Below are 20033 nucleotides of genomic sequence, written 5' to 3'. Positions count from 1 at the left end.
AATTGATTAGAGTCTACTTATATAACTAATATTATAATCAATGCTAGTTTAGTGTATACATTTGAGTTATGTGAAAAATTCAGTAAACTCATCTCTAGGATTGGCAATAAATTTAAAATGTCAGCTATTCCTTTGCTGAAATGCATTGAGGGAGCCATAAACAATCAAAAGTGCTTTGTGTTCTCTGTCAAATGAAAGGACAAGTATATACTGCTTCCTGTAGCACAATTTTTCAAATGCTAATGTAAAAAAAAAAAAACTTTTTTTTTTTAATTTTATTTAAGGTTAGTTAATAACAAGATCCCCAGTCAAAGTCCAGTAAAGCAAAGCCATCAGCTATAATTGTCTTTTGTCACAGCATTGATAATGTGCCAAATATGAAAAGTCCTTTTCTAAGACTAAATGATTCCAGGGCAGGTTAGTACTACTAAGTAAAAAAACACATTATCAAAATGAAAGTACAATCACAGTCTCTTAGTTTCAGAACCAATGACATAATAATGTAGACTACTGGGTTCCTCAACTCAACACTTGAGGAACACAGAAGCAAAGGGGAGTGCAGGTACAGGAAATAATACACACACAAAACACAACACTTACAAAAACCCAGGAAACCAAAAGCTTCTAATAGGTGTGGGAGATAGATGACTGACTTTAGCCTGAAGTCAACTAAAGCCAAAATCAGCAATAAGAGAAAACCTTCTAGGTCATACCTTGCCTCTCTCCACGTTAGTCTGGAATGATCATAACCTGGCCTTTCACTACAGAAACTAGCAACATGAGTTCCAGTCACCTTGATGGAGGCTTTGTAAAATCTCTGCCAGAGTGCATAATAGATGGAAATATATGAGCTACCTGGCCAAAGTTGCAAATCAACTCTCCAACCCTTTTTCCCTCAAGTATCTAAACTGTGGTCTTCCAACCTAATATTGTGTTCTTCCAAAGCTGCTTCTCTTTATTAATTTTAAAATTTTTTAAAAAATTTAATTTAAAAATTTTTGGAGCCAATATGTATTTTTATTGAAATATATTTGACATATAACATTTTGTAAATTTAAAATGTATATGTTTATTTGATACATTCATATTTTATAATATGATTGTCAATGTAGACATAATTAGCACCTTTATCACATCAATAATTATCATTTCTTTTTAGTGGTTGGAATAATTAAGATCTAGTCTCTTGGCACATTTTATGACTATACTACAATATTGTTGTCTATATTCACTGTATTGTGCATTGGATTTCCAGGACTTATTTATCTACTAGTTGTAAGTTTATACCCTTCAAACAACACCTGTTCTATCTCCCCATCTCCACCCCCTGGTAACTATCATTTTATTCTCTGCTTTTATGAGTTTGGCTTTTTTAGATTTCAAACATAAGTGATATCATACAGTATTTGTCTTTTTCTCTCTGACTTATTTCACTTAGCATAATGTCTCTTCATTAATTGAAAGGTGAAATTCTGAGTTGCTTAGTGGAATGATAGCAAACAGTGGTGAAATCAGCAACAGTTTTTGGTACCTGAAAATCATATCTTCCCCCCTCCTTAAAGTCACCAAGATGATCCTGGATTAGGGTCTAGTCTTTGGCCCTTCCTCATATACATCACTAGACCCAAGGAAATATGTCCCCCTGCCCAAAAAAGAGTAAAAACAGATACCTGAGCATTGCAACCATTCCTAAAGAAAAACTACACACTGAACCACATAAATTACCTGAAGCAGAACTATTAGAAAGATGGGGCAAAAATTCAAAATAAGCTAAAAAGATAAAGAAGATATTAGCAACATGGAGCAGTAATGAGAAATTATGAATAAATGAATAGAGATATTAGATACGAAAACTATACTAGGTAAAATAAAGAGCACAATAAATAAGTTAATTATCAAGATAAATAAGTCAAAGGATAAATTTGTGAATTACATGAAAAAAATGAACTCTCAGAAAGCAGCAAAAAGGATAAAAGGTTTACATATATATGTATGTATGTATATGTGTGTACCATAATATGTGTATACTTATATATGATGGTAACATGTAGCTAACAGAGTTTCTAAAAATAGAGAAAAATGCATAAAAGTATATATTTGAAGAAACTATAAAGATAAAATCTCCAGAATTAAAGAATTTGGGGGAAAAAAGACTCATAAACTCCTAGGTTACTAAATAGGAAAGATAAGAAAAAATCCATATCTAAGTTTATTATTATTAAAATGAAATATATTGAAGACATTAAAAGAAAATAATAATAACTTATAAAGAGAAAGAATGGATACTTTACAAAAGAAAAAAAATCAGATATCTGACTTCTCTCCCATAACAATAAATGCAAAAAGCCAGCACAATTGTATTTTGAAGGTAATAAAGGAAAAGAACTTTTCACTTAAAAATCTTCTACCCAAACAAATTATAAATCAAAGAGGAGAACATAATAAATGGTTTACTATACCAACATCTACAAAAACAATGTTGAAGAAAATAGTAAACAAATCTGGAGGTGAGTCCCAAGATATGCTGCTTCAAGAGATACAGAAAAGAGGTTACAGAAACCTGATAATTGTACTAATTGAATAGTCTCACCTCAAAATTCATTCCCACCCAGAACCTCAAAATGTGATATCATTTGGAAATAGGGTCTCTAAAGATGTAATTACTTGAGCTGATACTTGATCAGCACAGACTCTAAATCCAATATAATTGATGTCTTTTTAAGAAGAGAGGGTGACACACAGAGATACAGACAAACTGGGAAGATGGCCATGTGAAGAAAAAGGCAAAACTTGAAGTGATGCAGCTAAAATCCAAAGAATGCCAAGGATTGCCAGCAACTGCCAGAAGCTAGAAGAGAGGCAAGAAAGAATTCTTCTTTCAGGGGGAGCATGGCCCTGTTGACACCTTAATTTCAGAATTCTAGCCTGCAGAACTGTGAAAAAACATTTTTATTGTACAAAGAGAACCAGATTGTGCTAATTTGCTATAGTAGTCCTGAGAAACTAGTACAATAATATTTATTACTGTCTTTAAAAAAAAAAAAAAAAACCTCTAGTTCCAAGGTGGTAAGCACTCTGTTTACTTAAATGTGTTTGCTTTGAAAAATCCCAAGCTCACTTTGGAAGTTAGTATAATCTTGCTATCAAAATCTGATAGTACATAAGAAAAGAAAATTAGAAGCTGATTTAGTTGATTGCAAACAATTTTATATTATACTAATAAATATTGACATAGGTTTTATAATGTATCAGGTACTTAGCTAATTCAAAGACAACTCTTTCTGGGTTATTTCGCTTAGCATAACTCAGGCAGAAAAAGTTGAAAATCATATAATATCACTTATATGTGGGATATAAACCTAAAAGCAACAAATGAACAGAACAAACAAACAGAGACTCGTGGACATGGACTATAGACTAGTGGTTACCAAAGGGTAGGGGATGGGAGGAGGGGGGAGGTAGACAGGTTAAAGGGTGTCAAATATGTGGTAAAAGAAAGAAATCTAAGTATGGGAGGTGAACATGCAGTATAAATATATATATGCTTTACTGTTAAAGTATACAGCTGCAACTTTTAGATTTCGTTAACCAATGTCACCATAAAATTAATTAATTAATTAATTAATTAATTAAAAAAATACTCTAACTATTACCTCCATTTTACTGATAAGGAATTTAGGCATAGAAGGGATATGTGGCTTAACCAAGGTCATACAGATAGCTAACTAAATCCAACAGTTCATTATAAAAAAAAAAAAGTTCACATCATGTTCAAATTAGGTTAATCCCAGAAATGTAAAATTTGTTATACTTAATCAAATTCATCAATGCCATTTATCTCATTATTATAGTGAAGGATAAAACTCATATTATTTAAATGATCCAAACAGATTGTAATAAACATCAGGACCTTTTTATTTTTTCAAAAATCTTAGCAAACTAAGACTTAAAGGGAACTTCCTTGCATTATATATTAAAACCTTATAGCTAACATTATATATCAAAACCTTATAGCAAACACTATACTTAGTGGCAAAACATAGATGGTATAATCTTTAAAGTATAAAACAATATTCAATATCATTATGACTGATTCATATAGTACAAAAAATGTCTTACCAATACCAAAAGGAAAAATAAAACTACAAGAGAAAGAAAAAAATCATCATTATTTGCACATATGATCATTTCTTAATGAAATGACAGAGTTATCACTAAAGAAGCAATTAGAAATAAGAAAGTTCAGAAATTTGGCTGGACATACAACCTAAAAACTTAATAATACCAATTTACCACAGCAATAAGCAACTAGAAAATTAATTTAAAAAAAGAAAAAAACTATAAAATATCTAGAAATTAACTTAACCAAGAATACATAATAATTCCATGGAGAAAATATTAGACCTCTGATAAAGGTCATATTAGATGATTTATAAAATTAAATACATATTCTATTCTCTTAGATAAGATGACTTAACATTATAAAGATATTCTTTCTTCTTAATCTATAAATTCAATGTAATGTCAATCACATTTCCAGTTGGATTTTTAAGAATTAAATAAATTTGTTCTATTATTTAACAGAAGGAAGAAAACTTTGAAAAAGATGAAAAAACAAGGGCAAGCTGCTAGTTTTTACCACATACCTTTAAGTCATAATGGTAAAACAAAATTAAGATGCTGTCATAAGAACAATCATATTGACCAATGGAACATAACAGAGAGCTCAGGGACAAAGTACGTTTATGGAATACTTTTATATAAGATAAAGGTAGTATCACAAATTCATTGGGAAACAATGAATTATTTAGTAAAATGGTTTGGGAAAAGTGAATCCCTACTTAACCTTATATACCAAAGTAAACTACAGAAGGAGTAAATACTTAAAGGTGAAAGATAAAACTAGAAAGTTGGTAGAATAAAATGTGGAATACTTACAGACCTGAGGAGGGAGAAGACTGTTTAGAGAAAACTTCAAAAGCACAAACAAGGAGAAAAAAAATGAGTAAATTGTTTATATCAAAATGAAGAATTGCTGGTCAATAAAAAATACTCTGAATAGAGCTAAGATGTAGCTGACAGAAGAAGATATTTTCAAAGTACATAAACAACAGAGGATTAATGTTTAGAATATACAAGAAACTCTTACAAAGCTATAATAAAAGACAACAACCTAAACAGAAAAATGAGCAAGAAATATAAATACCCAATTTATAGAAAGAGAAATCTAAGACACTGAGAAACGGATGAAAAGTCAAAAACAATTGGTAATTACAGAAATGCAAATTAATACATGTTACTGTAGACTGGCAAAAATTAGAAAGCTGAATAATGCTAAACTTTTACAGACATATTGGTAGATTTGAACCTTTGTCCATGGTGGTGAAAATATAGACTGGTGCAAAATTTCTGGAAAGCAATTTGGCACTAGTCTAAGTAAATATATGTACCACATGACCCAGAAATTCTGCAACTGGATGAATATGCAAAAGTTCTCAAAAAGTCCCTGAAGACATGACAGAATTATTCGTCACAGCTCTAGCAATGATGCCAGTTTCCTAGTCACCTAGGAAATACTGTCTGTCATCTAGGTAGGAACCCATCCAAGAGCTTAGTTCACATACAACAGAATCCCACCACAAAGAGCTGAAAGATGGCTTGGCTTGGTCAGAGCTGAGATAGAAAGAAGGGCCAGTGCTGGATCTCACGCAGCAGTGAAAAATGCAGTGTCATCCCCAAAAGCCCCCTCAAAAACTCATACATGTGTCCCACAAAGAGTCAGTTTTTGGTCACTCACCATAGAGGGGGTGTTGACTGTAAATTACTATTAGTCAGATAAGCACCAAAAGAAGGGCATCACTTCTGACTAATTAAGGTGAGAGGTAATTATCTCTTTCCCTCTCCCTTCTTCTGCTCCGATGAAGTAGAGGAACCAAACTTTAAAGAGAGTTTAGAGAGGAGGTATCTCATAGCTACATTATATTCACCACCCTACAAGCAATTAGAGCCAAGATCAAGTCTTGAAAATGAGGCAGTTAGTTGAAAAGTGAATCTTTAGTGTTGTTCAGCTCTATAAAGCACTATAGAGCTTTCAGCTCAGTGTCCTTTCTCTATGAATCCTGCTGTGATCTGAACGTTGTGCCCTTCCCAGATTAATACATTGAAATCCTGAGCGCGGTGCCTGTCTACCACCATGCTACCCTGAACGTGCCTGAACCTGTCTGATCTCGGAAGCTAAGCAGGATCGGACCTGGTTAGTACTTGGATGGGAGACCACTTAAGAAGACCAGGTGCTGTAGGCATAAAATTTAAAAAAAAAAAAAACAGGCTTCACCAAAAAAATATAAAAACAATTAATGCCTTTATAAAAGAGGCCCCAGAGAGTTTGCTTGTTCCTTCTGCCAGGTAAGGTGACAACAAGAAGTCTGGCCCTCACCTGACCATGCAGGCACCCTGATGTGAGACTTCAAACCTCTAGAACTGTAAGAAATAAAATTCTGTTGTTTATAAGCTACCCAGTCTGTGGCATTTTGTTATGGAAGTCTAAGACAGACCTCTAAGAAAAAAGGAAGTCAGGATGAAAAGATAAGCTAACTCACCAGATGCTAGAAACAGCAATTAGTTTAATTTTTCTTTATAACCACATAATTTCAAAATTATTTAAGACAAGAAGAACAGAAACTATTTAGTATTGTTTTTTCTTCTGACCAACATTTCAGATGACACCTCCCACCCTGTAATCTGACAATCAGCATCCGTATGTGTAGGGTACCGATGACAGTTGGCTTGTCCAACATAATGGGTCCAATCATAGCAGCTCTAGAAAAATGAGAATAAAGATGTTTTATCAGACCACAGCACACAATTTTACTTGCTGATCTCTAAACAACTAAAGGACTAGGACAAAGAGAAGTACAAGCAAGACTGTAAGGTCCTTGAATGTCTTCCACTTGCTAAGTCCTGGAGGACAGTTATTGATCTCCAAAACTTGACTTGGAAATTGATAGTTAAAAATTGATAGAGTAAATAAGGGAGTTAAAAAATAAGGAACAATACTTACAAAGAGTACAAGCAATTAAATAATAAAAAATGTTTACTTTCATTATCTATATCTATATGCTCAAAGACAAAATGAATTGTGACCAAAAAGGGGTCTGTGTTATTCCTTCAAAATAAATAGCCTTAATGTTTCACCAAAGCCATGAGTTACTGTTTTCAAGTTTTTAAAAAATCCTTTTAACAACTAGACTGCAACAGAATTGAGCATAATGCGTGTTTTAACCCTAATTTGTTCTTGATTATATACACTCAGCCATGGGCTGTCAAAGTGCTTGGTTTGAGACCCGATATTAAAATATCACTTCCTAGTATCTTGACTGTGTGTTAAATGTTCAAGCTTTGAATGCTCTTGGGAGTTGGTTACTAATGTAGTTATTACCAAAAGCAATAGAATATCCTAATATCCTCAGATATCACGTTTTGCCCTAAAGTAGGACAAGCATATGCAAATGTGATTTGAGCCTGAGGCATTAAATGAAGTAGATAGAAAAGTAAGGGAAAGATGTTCTGGATGTGAACAGTTAATAGTTAATTAACCCATGGTACAGTTGCTTCTCCCATGAACAATTAAGATCTGACAACATAACAGTAAGTGTCAAATCAGTTCATTCCTTTTGCCTACAATAGAATCCCCACAACATGAAGGAAAATTTTGTTGTTAAAGCCAAAATCCTCAAAAGCAGGACTGGATATAAAATTCTGTTCATCTTTTTAGTATTATTAATGAAGTGGTTGTCATTTTATTTATTACACTCATTCACAGGTTTATATTAGGAAAAGAAAATGACATTTAAGAAATTAATTGAGTTCAGAGCAAAAGATATTTTACAGTTGATGTTTTTGAAAGTCGAAATATAAATTAAAATGTCTGTCAAAGCATGTTTCTGAATTTTTATGACTATAATTATACACATATTTAATAACCCCGTTAGGCAGGATGCTTTAGAAAACATTGAAAACTTAGATTATTATGATTAACATAATAATTAGGTCGTTCATCAGGGAAAACTATGAATAATTCATTTTAATTAAGTAACTGATAGAATAGTAAATCAACCATCAGTGCCAGAGCCAGTAAGTTATGAACTGTAGTAAATCACCAGTAAAACTAACTTCTGGGTACAAGATAATAAATTAAAATGTTATTAAATATTTGTTCCATTAATAAAAAAAAATCACCAAAAATTCTTTCTTGGACTTGGCATTTTGACAGTAGATTTGCCCCAGGTATATGACACGATTCACTGCTGCTGCATAACTTGAAAAATAGGAAAAAAGAATTAGACACCAGAGGTAGGAGAGGAAATTGTGCCTCACTTCTAGATTATAAATGTTGCCATTGTGTTGCTTTTCTTTGGTTATGTCAAATGACTAACCTTTGAAATTAGGTGTAGAAATACGTATTATATAGGGAAGAAACAACTCATGAGAAAACAGGTGGATAAAAGCAACTCCCCCAATCCATTAGTTCTGATGTAAATGATTCCTTGAAAGAGAAAAGATCCTGTCCTCACGTCTGTTTGACACTGTAAAATGAATGCTAATGTTCACAGGGGAAGTAGAAAGTCAGTTTATAAACCTGTTGAAATCTTGGGACTCGGAACAAACTATTATTGAATATTCTGTTACTTCTTCCGATTGAGCCAGAAAGAAAAAGACCAAGAGCTATGTTTATTTTCCAGAAGAGAGATAAAGATCGATTTAAAGATCTTAACAAATAACCAATATTATGATATAGGGGAAACCTAGTACCTGAAATCCTAACTTATAAAGTATTAATTTGAAGTTTAAGATGCAATAGCCTTTAAATCAAAGTGTGTTTCTGTTATTTTCCTTTTAATCTATAATATTACAGATGGCCAAGTAGATTCCAGAATGTGGAAAAATCAAATGGAGCCTGATTTTAGTCTGAGAATAACTAAAAATCAAGCATTAGGGAACATAAAGAAATTCAACTAAGCATGAGAACTTGGAAATTGTTTTCTGTGCAGAGTGGAGGACACAGTAAATAAGCATTTTGCTTCAATACAAACTGCCTGACTAACCCCTCAATCAACTCTCTGGTTATAGCCCTGACCTCAGAAATGCTATGTTGAAATACTAAATGGGTTTTAGAGTAGTGACGATCACTAAATAGTAATCCAGTAGACTGTGCACATCAGCCAAGAAACATTGCAATTTGAAATCTCCATACCACCATCCTCCAAGACAGGCCACAAACCCAGAAGCCAACCCTAATTTTTCCTCTCTACTTCCCATCTAACTGCCTACCTGTACTATGGAGTCATTCTACAAACATCTTTCCACACTATCTACAATCAGGATCCTCAATGACACCACATTTGTTCATGCACTAATCATCTCTTTCTTTGCATTGATATAATAGTCTCTTATTGACTTTTGTGCCCACCCACATGCCCCACTCCAACACAAATCCGATCGTAGCAATCTACTATTTATAACACTTCAATAATTCCTCATGTGTTTGCTTACATTTGGTACCCATGAACTTTTCCAATATCTGCCTTACCAGTCTTGTAGTAGACTACCATCCTTGCAGATCTCAGAACATGTCATGTTCCCAAGTCTATACTCATATATTCTAGATTCAGTCAAATTGAGGCTTTCACCCCTGTAGCTACTACTCCAATGGCATTTGGTTGTAAATTTATACTTTTAAAAAGTCCCAAGATACGAGGGTCTGGTTCTGTTTACCCATTCTCCTAACACCCTGCTGTTTACAGTGCTAGCTATTAACAGCACTGAATGTTCTCGCTTTCTGTAAAGACAAGAGACTAGCCCAGAACACAAGCTAGTGCAGGATGAGATCTAGAGCAGATCACAGAGGGATTGCCTGAAACCAGTGGCTAAAACTTTCTAGAAATAACTGGACAGTCGTCCTGAAGAAAAAGCCCAATACTTTGTATTCAGAAAGAAAATTAAGAACCCATACTTTCATTTCTTACATTTTTATAATTTCTAGGGCTATTGAGAGAACTTTCATGAATCTATAAATAAATACCCACAAAAGAGGATGCTAAGATCATTTTTCACTCTCTCCTGAAAAAAAGGTTTAATGAAGGACTTCAGATACTAAATAATTTTATTTCTGCATTAGCATGATTTAAGTGATCTATTTCCCAGAAAAAGCCTAGCAATATTGACCCAGCTTATTCAAAAGGAAGCATCGATATAAGGAATTAATATTAATTTGTACATATGTGTATGATAAAAGTGTTATGTTTATTAATCAAAAAGAGTATTTATATATAAGATATATCCCTAAAGTGTTTACATATGAAATTATATATAACAGGGATTGGCTTTAAAATAATGGAATGGCTGAATGGGAGGGGGTAACTTTTACTAACGTCTCCTCAAGTCTACTCACCATCTAGTCCATATGTTTCACTCTTTTTATGGCGTCAACCCATTTTCAGATACCAAAATCTATTGTTGTCCTTTATGCCATAACAATTCACTCCAAAACTTAGTAGCTTAAATAATCATTTTCTAACATCTCATGGTTTCTTTGGGTAAACAATTAGAAAAAGGCTTAGCTGGACAATTTTGGATTAAGATCTCTGGGATGTCTGCAGTCAGATAATGGCTGAAGCTGGAACAGTAAGAGAATAAAGCATCTGAGAGCTGGCCAGACATCTCTAGGATGATTGCAGTCAGATAATGGCTGAAGCTGGAAGAGCAAGAGAATGAAGCATCTGAGAGCTGACCAGACATCTCTCTCCTTTTGTGCAGTCTCAGAGCCTTTCCATGTGGTCTCTATGTGTGGGATAGTTTGAGCTTCCTCACAGCTGGTGTCCTCAGAGTAGTCAAACTGTTTACATGGTAACTGAAGGCTCTAAGAGCAAATGTTTGAGTAGCTAAGGTGGAAGTGTATTATTTTTTAGGACCTCCCTCCGAAGTCAAATTCCTGGTGTCACTTCTTGTATTCTATTGGTCTCTCTCTCACTACATGGTGAAGAGACATCAATTTATAAGCCATTCTCCTACTGAGAAAGATTAATATACCTTAATGAAAAAGAACAAATACTTTCATAATAAAGTTGAAAATTATACATTTTTCTTTTGAGCCAATGGCTTTTTGTGTTTTTTTCCATATCATTTATTGATAGATAAGTTTAAGCACATCGAGTTTTGTAGATGCTTTCCAGAGATTTCCATATTTGATCCTAGCTTATCTCTCCAGCGTTATCTGCCTTTCTTGCATTATAATTTGCATCTTGGCAAAGTTTCCAAAGCAGAACATAAATCAGCATTTTTATTTTCACTGTAACTTCTACCTGGAATGTGTTTCCAGCATTCATTTCTTCACCTACTTCCCACTCCTCATTCAAAACACAGTTCAAGAATTATCTCCCAGAAGTAACTCTCCTTCAATTGCGCAATTCCCCTCTCTTGATACCCACAACATCCTGAGTATCCCTGTATCACAACACTTAAATTAGTCTTTTGAAATAATCTATTTACATGCCTGTCCATCCCACCAGCCTGAAAGTTCTTGAGAGCAAGACTGTGTCATACTCATCTTTATACACCCAGCTCCTACCAATCACGGTCCTTGCCACAAAGCATGTAATCAATAAACATTGAACAGAATTCAACTCAGTTTAAGTAAAATAACTTTTTGGAACAGAACTCTGAGTTTATACAATCATAATCATCCCCAGAATGAATCCTATAGGTAAAAAAATAGCCAGTTTCCAACACAGGAAATTTGAGATGCCATTGGCAAACCAGTTAAAGTATCTCCCTATCATCCTTTAATTAAAAAACTTTTAAAGGCCAATTAGTATCCTGTGTATGGAGCACACTGATAATTATTAACCCATTCCTTGATAATATTATAGTGTGTGACTTAGCAGAGAGCTTTTTAAACTTTGCTTTTTGGATTTAGGGTGGAAATCATTTTGTGGGTACTTTTTGAGGGGTTGTACATATTTTGAGGAGTGATTTTTTTCTAAATAAAGCATAAGCAGAAAAATTTATAAATGAAACAAGTAAAAGTGAGCTAGTTGAGACTGGATGAAGTGGTAAGGGAAACAGTGCCTTAGAACCCCTTCTGCTCTTGAAGCTCACCATGATTACCATCTGTCAGCTGCAAGTGCTGTCCTTAGGTGGAGCACAAAGAGCCTAAACTTGATGTGCAGCGCCTCTCTTCCCTCTTCCTTCATCATGACCACTTATTTCAGTCTTTCTTCCTTTCTTTCCTTTTTCCTTTCTTTGCTTCTTCCTTTCTTTTCTTTTTTTTTGAGTTGGACAAATAAATTCTGAACCTGCCAACTTTATCTGTATTAGGAAGTATCAAGTTTCCATTGCTTTCAGGATTCTGAGGTTACTAGAGAATATTACTAGAGGTAGAAAGAAAAAACATGGCAGTGGAGGGTGTTCTATAAGTGATATGTAATTAGATACCTAACATGCTTTATTATCTTTATTATTATTTAACATATATTGAATGAAAAGTGCTGAAGGTCAGTGTTGATCAATTTTTACTGTGCATATGAAGCACCTGGGATCTTGTTAAAATAAAGATTCTGACTCAGTAAGTCAGGGGCGAGGTTGAATAGTCTACATATCTAACAAGATCCCAGGGGGTGCCGACGCTGCTTGTCCACAGATTGTACTCTGAGTAGCACTAAAGAATGCAGAAAATGGATGAGATACAGTCTCTAATTCTCAGAGTTCACGGTCTCATAGAAAGTACAGACCTAAAACTGAATAACTCATATGCAAGGCAGCAAAAGGTCAGTACTGAAGAGAATGCTAAATACCAGGCAGCCTTGAAGTCTTAGAAAATATGCAACATGGGCAGTTTTCATAATCTCATTTCAAGTGCTTTAAAAAAATAACAATGACAAAAAAAAAAACTCAGAAGGACCCACAAGAAATCAGTCATTAGGTCTCAAAAGAAATTAAATGCATTCTTCCAGATTTCTGATCCCTTTCCTGCTCGTTTTCTTAGCATAGCAGGAGAATACTGACTTCATTTCCTATTAGTATACTTCTGCGTTCTTATCGCAGAAAGATCAGTAAAGGAAGCTAGACCCCAGAGCCAGAGAGCTAGAGAATGCTAGCTTCTCCATGATTCCAAAAACAGCCTCGTAGACTAGGTAAATATTAACCCCACAGAGATATCACCTTGCAGAGACAGTAAAACTATAAAGCCAGAAAACTGTACTTATTATCAAACAGCCTGGCCTACTCATACTTGTAGGCGTCTAGCTGAAAGGAAAGACGAATGCAGATCTGCCCACATACAGAGCTGTAAACTGCTCTGGAAAATTCCACGGTGTGTGATAGGTTGCTTTTCCATATTCTCACAGTTTGCTAACAGGTTAACATTATAGAAGCTGTACTTTCAAAATGCAATTTTACAAACTTGAACATCTTTGCAGTAAAATCACAATATCACAGGATTGAATGAACTGCAATGTCAATGCCGTCCTGTGAGTGTACATCAGGATGTCACTCTCAAACATCTGCTTCTAGGACATATACACAATAGACAACTAACCTACAGCCCAGTAGTGAACAAATAATTCTCTTGCTGAAGGAGTGTGCTCTGAGTTTCCTGGAGATCTGACTATTTCTCAGAAAGGAAATTCTGTCTCAGTGTGTGCTTTGTCTTTTTTTCTCAAATTGATGATAATGCAGGGACAGGCCCCACTCTGTTAAAAAAAAAAAAATCAACAGAATAAATTTGAAGATCTAATTGGCTTTATTAAGCAATTCATGAATCTGACAGCATCTCATCTAGAATGAGAAGTGTTCTGAAAGGTTGTAGAAAATGAGAGGTTTTTATAAGAAGAAAGGCGAGGCAAAGAGCTATTAATAAAAGAAAAGAAAGAATTATTTTTGGATCAGGACCCTTTGGTCGGGGAGGAATGGCAAGGGTTTTTATCATGCAGATTTCTTCTTTTTTCTATGGATAGATGTAGGGGTGGAGAGGACACTCATGACAGATTACTGGTGCTTGAACAGAAAATCCTAGACTGGTTGATTAAGATTATGTTTCTGGGAGAGGTTGAAACAGCAATTAGATTAAGTATTAAATCTAGGTTTAGTATCATGAGCTTTAGCACAAGTGACACCATTTGGGGTCTGCGATTTTCTCTTTAACAATTCTGTAGAAGGAAACACATGGAATTTGGAGGTACACCAGGCTTTAGGCTTTGGGCAATGCTTTCTAAATCTAGGTTTTTCATCCATAAACCAAGAATAATAAAATCTATTACAATTACCTAACGAGATGTTACAAAGATTTAAAGAAGTAAATGTATGTGAAAGAACTGTAGAAAGTATAATGTAATAATGGTGATGGCCAATAGTTACTGCAAGAATACTGTGTACCTGAAATTTTCTATGTATTACCTTATTTAATACAGTAATCCAATAAGGTAGGAATTGTAATTATCATCATTTTTCAGGTAGAAAACTAAGGATTATAGAGATTAAGGTACAAGAATAATGCACATTTGTTCATTTTTTGCCCCCAGCATCCATTGTCCTTTTTCCTCAACACTCCATTTTCCTTTTGGAGAATCATATCTCATTAATTAAGAATAGTTTTAATAAGTAGCAAAATAGTTTACTTCCATTATAAAAATTGAAGGCTTGGATTCTTCTTTCTACTAGATTGATACTGGAAAAGGGATCATTTTTAGCCAGATATTGTTTTCTGGGTTTTCGACCCCTGAGGAAGTGGTACAAGGATTTAAAAAATGGCGAAGTCCCATTCATTCAGAAGCAGCACTCTAATCTAACTATTCCTATCTTGAGAAATATTATTTAGTTCTTGCTTCCTTGCTCCAACCAAAACTATGGGTTTCTGCTTTTCTTAAGATGTGGTTCTCCAATCTTCAAATGTGTTATTTCTTGACAGTTTGCCAATAAATTTCCTTTTTTGCTTAAGTTAGTCAATATTTGTTTCTTAGCAATCAAAGAAAGTTAACTGATATACCAAGCTGGTATCTCAACCCAGGGCAGCCCAAAATCCAAAGCCCAGGCACTAAGCCAATAAACTGTACTGTCTCTTAAGTATTGAAATATATGATGTTTCTCTTCTGCAACCTACAGCTATATTAATCCATGATCCACTTATTAGTTCATACGATAATTTCCACCTTCTAAAAATAAATGTGAAAAGTACTTCTCAAGTGATACTTTAGAAATTCTCTCAATGCCATAGATTTAAGGAAAAACCATTGAATCATTTGGGAAATTGAATTGTAGAACTTAACTTTGTAAAAATAGAAGTATCATACTAATTTAATGAAAACAGCATCTGGCAGACTTAAACATCCTTCTTTCATTTGGTAAAGGAAGCAACTATCACACCATGCTAGACACAAAGCGTTATAAATAAGTCTCCCTCAAAACCAACTTTAAATAAAGACTGCAGAGAGAGACAAAATTTATATTTCTAAACTTCGTTTCAAATTTAAGAAATATTCAGCCTCAAATTTAAGAAATATCCAACCTCAAATTTAAGAAATATCCAGTTAAGTAAGCATATTATTCCAGCAGCCCCTGAAGCTGTCTAAGTGATCATTACAGACATCAAACAACAGGAAGTTTTCAAAAAGAAGAAGGGAAAAAGGTTCAGCCACAGTTTAATTTCCTGTATTCTTCTAAAAGAATATATATTTACTGAGCTGCTTGGGAAAGGGAATTTCTTCCACTTTATTGACACTTTTCTCTTTGTGCTAGATGAAAATAAAAGCAACAAACTGATCTGGGCACTTAGATTTGCAACTTTCTAAAGAAGAGCTTGCAAAAATGGGCACAAGTTACATGTGGGAGGAGTGGAGGGAGTCATAGCAATGGGTTGGTGCATTTGTTTGGAGCTGTTACTACTCACCACAGGGTAAGGCTAGTTTTTTATGAAAGATACAAAATGCAATATAAATGCATCACACTGAAATATATATTTAAGATTAAATAATATTTGCAAAAGTCCATGCCACATGCAAAAAAAAAAAAAAATTGTTAAACATCATTCTCCCTGGTCATTCAGCAGGTATTTTTGGACCACTTTGAAGGACTATATTAAACATACATTGAATTCAAATCAATATCTCACTGAATTTACCAACTGGTGGGCCATCTTATAAAACATTATAGGGTCCCTCTTATCAACGTTGATAACCCAATGCCATTGAAATTGCCCAAGTGAAAACTGCAGAAAACTGAATTTCATTATATATAATTTACTATCAGAAAATAGGCTTTATAAATTTAAGTTCTAGCAAAGTAAATAAATACAATTTAGTTAAATAATTAATTTGATGAGTATTTTTATTGAATGTGTGACTTTTTGGAATCATATAAATATTGTAAATGACTTGATATAATATAATGAATTCTGTCCAATTAGAAGTTTTGAATAACCATATAGTTTAAAAAATTAAAAGAATAAAAATATTAATATAAAAATTTCAAATGGAATTACTTGATGAATCTGGAATATCATTTGAGAAATTTTTATTCACTTCTTTGAAGGTATTCAGAGAGAAGTTTTGAAGTCTTGGTATACATGAAGTAGGACCCTAATACTAAGACATTGCAGGAAGGAATATCTATTATGACATTGCCCAAGACTATCACCTTTACCACGAAAGTCCCTATTTTACTACTTTCATTCACAATTTATTTCAAAAGTCAGTCTGGAAAAATCTGGAGAAACATGGCAGAGTAAGAGACATCTCCATATCTTTCCACTTGAAACAACAATAAGCTGAATATCTAAAAACACCCAAATGGCACACCAGCGTGACTGAGCGTGGGATCTGTGCATAAGAGCTACCACAGGTCAGAACCCAGGGAGTCGGGCAGTGGACTGGGATAAACAAAGAAGCCACCTCTCACAGCCTGAGCTCCCTGTAGAAGGAGGGGGAAAGGGAAGAAGGTGTAGTGAGTTCCCTGAATGGCCCTACATGGGAGAGCTGTGAGCCCCACGCAGCCAGAGGCAGTGCCCAGTCATCAGGGCAGAAAGCAGAAAAGAGGGAATGGCAGAGAAACGGTAGTTGATTTTTACCAGCCATGGTTGCAAAACACGAAGCTAAGCCGCAGCCCCCAACCCCCGATCCACGGGGCCCCTCCCCTATAGCCTCCAAGACTGAACACGGCAGAGCCGCATGGGAATCTGAGCAAATGCTACCGAAACTGTTGCTAAAACTGACAGGGACTGAAACTGAGGGTAGCGAGCGTGATTAAACATCTATAGGGGAGGAAAAAGGCATTATTAAGGCTTTATATAAAGCAGAGATACAAGAGGCTTAGACATCACCTACTGGAAACCAAAAAAAAAATCTTCTTTGCAGCACGCTAAAGAGAGACCTTTATATAATAAAACTTCCTTCAGGAAAAAAAGCAGAATATATTTCCATTAACGCCCAGTGGGAGAAATAGTCCATTAAACAGCATGAACAACCAAGTGACAAGGCATCTCAGAAAGAATGAGAAAAATCTCCAGAAAATAAGCTTACAGAAATATGTGACTTTAAAGACAGAGAATTCAGGATGGTACTTCTGAAAAAAAACTCAGTAAGTTCCAAAATGTGTCATATGAACAATTTCAGGAATTGAAAAAACACCTAGATGAGCAGAGCAAGGAGATTGAAATCCTCAAAAAGAACAGAATAGATCTTCTGGAGATAAAAACAAAAAAAAAACACACACTGCAAGAGTTGAAAAATGAAATAGCATGCTTGGGAAATAGAGTCGACCAAATGGAGGAAAGGAACAGTGATATCGAAGACAGAAATCTAGAAAGAACTCAGAAGGAAGAATGGAGGAATTGAAGAATGAAAAATAATGAAAGAGAAATTCAAGAACTAGCTGATACCATCAGGAGAGGAAATATAAGAATAATGGGCATTATCGAAGGCAAGGAAAAGGAGCAGAGACTAAAAAGCATTTTCAGACAAATAGTTGATGAGAATTCCCCAAATCTAAGGAATGAGCTAGAGCTTGGAATTCAAGAAGTCAACAGAACACCCAATTGTCTCAACCCAAAAAGACCTTCACCAAGACACATTGGATTAAAGAGATCAAAAATCAATGACAAAGACAGAATTCTTAGGGCAGCCAGTGAAAAGAAGACGGTAACCTATAAAAGAAAACCCATTAGATTATCGTCAGATTTCTCAACACAAACCTTACAAGCCAGAAAAGAGTGGAATGAAATATTCAAACTATTAAGTGAAAGGAATGACCAGTCTAGATAATGTATCCAGGTAAGCTCTCCTTTAGGTATGAAGGAGAAATAAAGACCTTTCCGGACATACAAAAATTGAGGGAATTCTCCACTATGAGGCCTGCACTACAGGAAATACTGAAAGGGGTCAGCTCACCTAAAACAAAATGACAAAAATAAAATACATAATTAGGAGTAAGGTGACTAGGAGGCAGATAGAAGCAGAATAGTGCAAACTTTAATAAGAACAGGGCCTTATAAGCTTAAACAATAAGAAGAGAATTGATATAGGAAGACAGTAATAAATATTCAGCATAAATTGAGACAACAATGACTGAAAAGGGGAGGATTCAAAGATCTAAATTCACAAAGGGGAATGGAGATAAGGCAGGCGCGGAAGAAAATGGATGACTGTATACATATAACTACCCTTTACATATTCGCAATGGTAACCACACGCCAAAGATTCATATCTAAAGTATATAACATAAAACAAGAAGAAACAGGGAAAACCAACAAAATCCAACCAAAATAAAGAAAATAGAAACACAAGTGCAAGGAAGCAATGGAAACACCGAGCTACCAGAAAGCAAAAGATAAATAGGCTATAAGAAGACCTCATATTTCAATAATCACCCTAAATGTAAATGATTGAACTCACCAATTAAAAAAAGCCCAAAGTTGATGATTGGATCAAAAAACAAAACCCAATCACATGCTGTGTCCAGAAAACACACCTCAGTTCCAAAGACAAATATAGACTCAAAGTGAAAGAGTGGAAAATTATATTTCAAACAAATGGCATTCAGAGAAAAGCGGAACTAGTAGTACTAATATCAGATGAAATAGACTTCAAAATAAAAAAGGTAAAGAAAAATACTGAAAGACACTTCATAATGATAAAGGGAATTATGCACCAGGAAGACAAAACACTTATTAATATCTATGTTCCCAATCAGGAAGCCCCAAAATATGTAAAGGAATTACTAACAGACCTAAAGGAAGAAACAGACCAAAACACTATTGTAGTAGGGGACCTAAGTATCCTACAGTCAGATATGGACAGATCATCCAAACAGAAAATCAGTAAGGAAGTAACATTCTTAAATGTCACATTAGAGCAACTAGGCATGATTGACATATACAGAGCCTTCCATCCCAAAATAGCTGCTTATACATTCTTCTCTAGTGCACATGGAATATTCTCAAGAATCGACCACATACTGGGACACATAGATAGCCTCAACAAATATAAGAGGGTTGAAATCATACCAACCATATTCTCTGATCATAGTGCTTTGAAACTAGAGATCAACTGCAAAAAGAAAGCAGGAAGAACTACAAATACATGGAGACTAAACAACATACTACTGAAGAATAACTGGGTCAGAGAAGAAACAAAAAGAGGGATCAAGAGATACACTGAAATGAATGATAATGATAGTACAACATATCAAAACTTTTGGGACATGGCAAAAGTGGTCCTAAGAGAAAAGTTCATATCATTACACATCTATCTCCAAAAGCAAGAATGAGCCCAAATAAACAACCTAACACTTCATCTTAAAAAAGTGGAAAAGGAAGAATAAATGAAGCCTACAGTCAGAAGAAGGAAAGAAATAATCAAAATTAGAGCAGAATTAAATGAAATTGAAAACAAAACAATAGAAAAAATAAATACAACAAAGAGCTGGTTCTTTGAAAAGGTTAATAAAATTGACAAAGCCCTTGCTAGACTCACTAAAGAAAAAAGAGA

The 20033-nt window shown here is 34.5% G+C and overlaps 1 pseudogene; it reads left to right on the top strand.

Annotated features, from left to right (window-relative positions):
• Window positions 1-6183: 6183 nt before the first annotated feature.
• Window positions 6184-6302, top strand: LOC120588539 (uncharacterized; annotated as a pseudogene).
• The last annotated feature ends 13731 nt before the right edge of the window (window positions 6303-20033 follow it).

The sequence above is a fragment of the Pteropus medius genome, unplaced genomic scaffold (genome assembly GCF_902729225.1).
Source record: "Pteropus medius unplaced genomic scaffold, Ma_sr-lr_union100, whole genome shotgun sequence".
In the NCBI taxonomy this organism is placed as follows: Eukaryota; Metazoa; Chordata; class Mammalia; order Chiroptera; family Pteropodidae; genus Pteropus; species Pteropus medius.
Note: the sequence above shows the minus strand (reverse complement) of the source record. Positions and strands in the feature narration are given on the sequence as shown.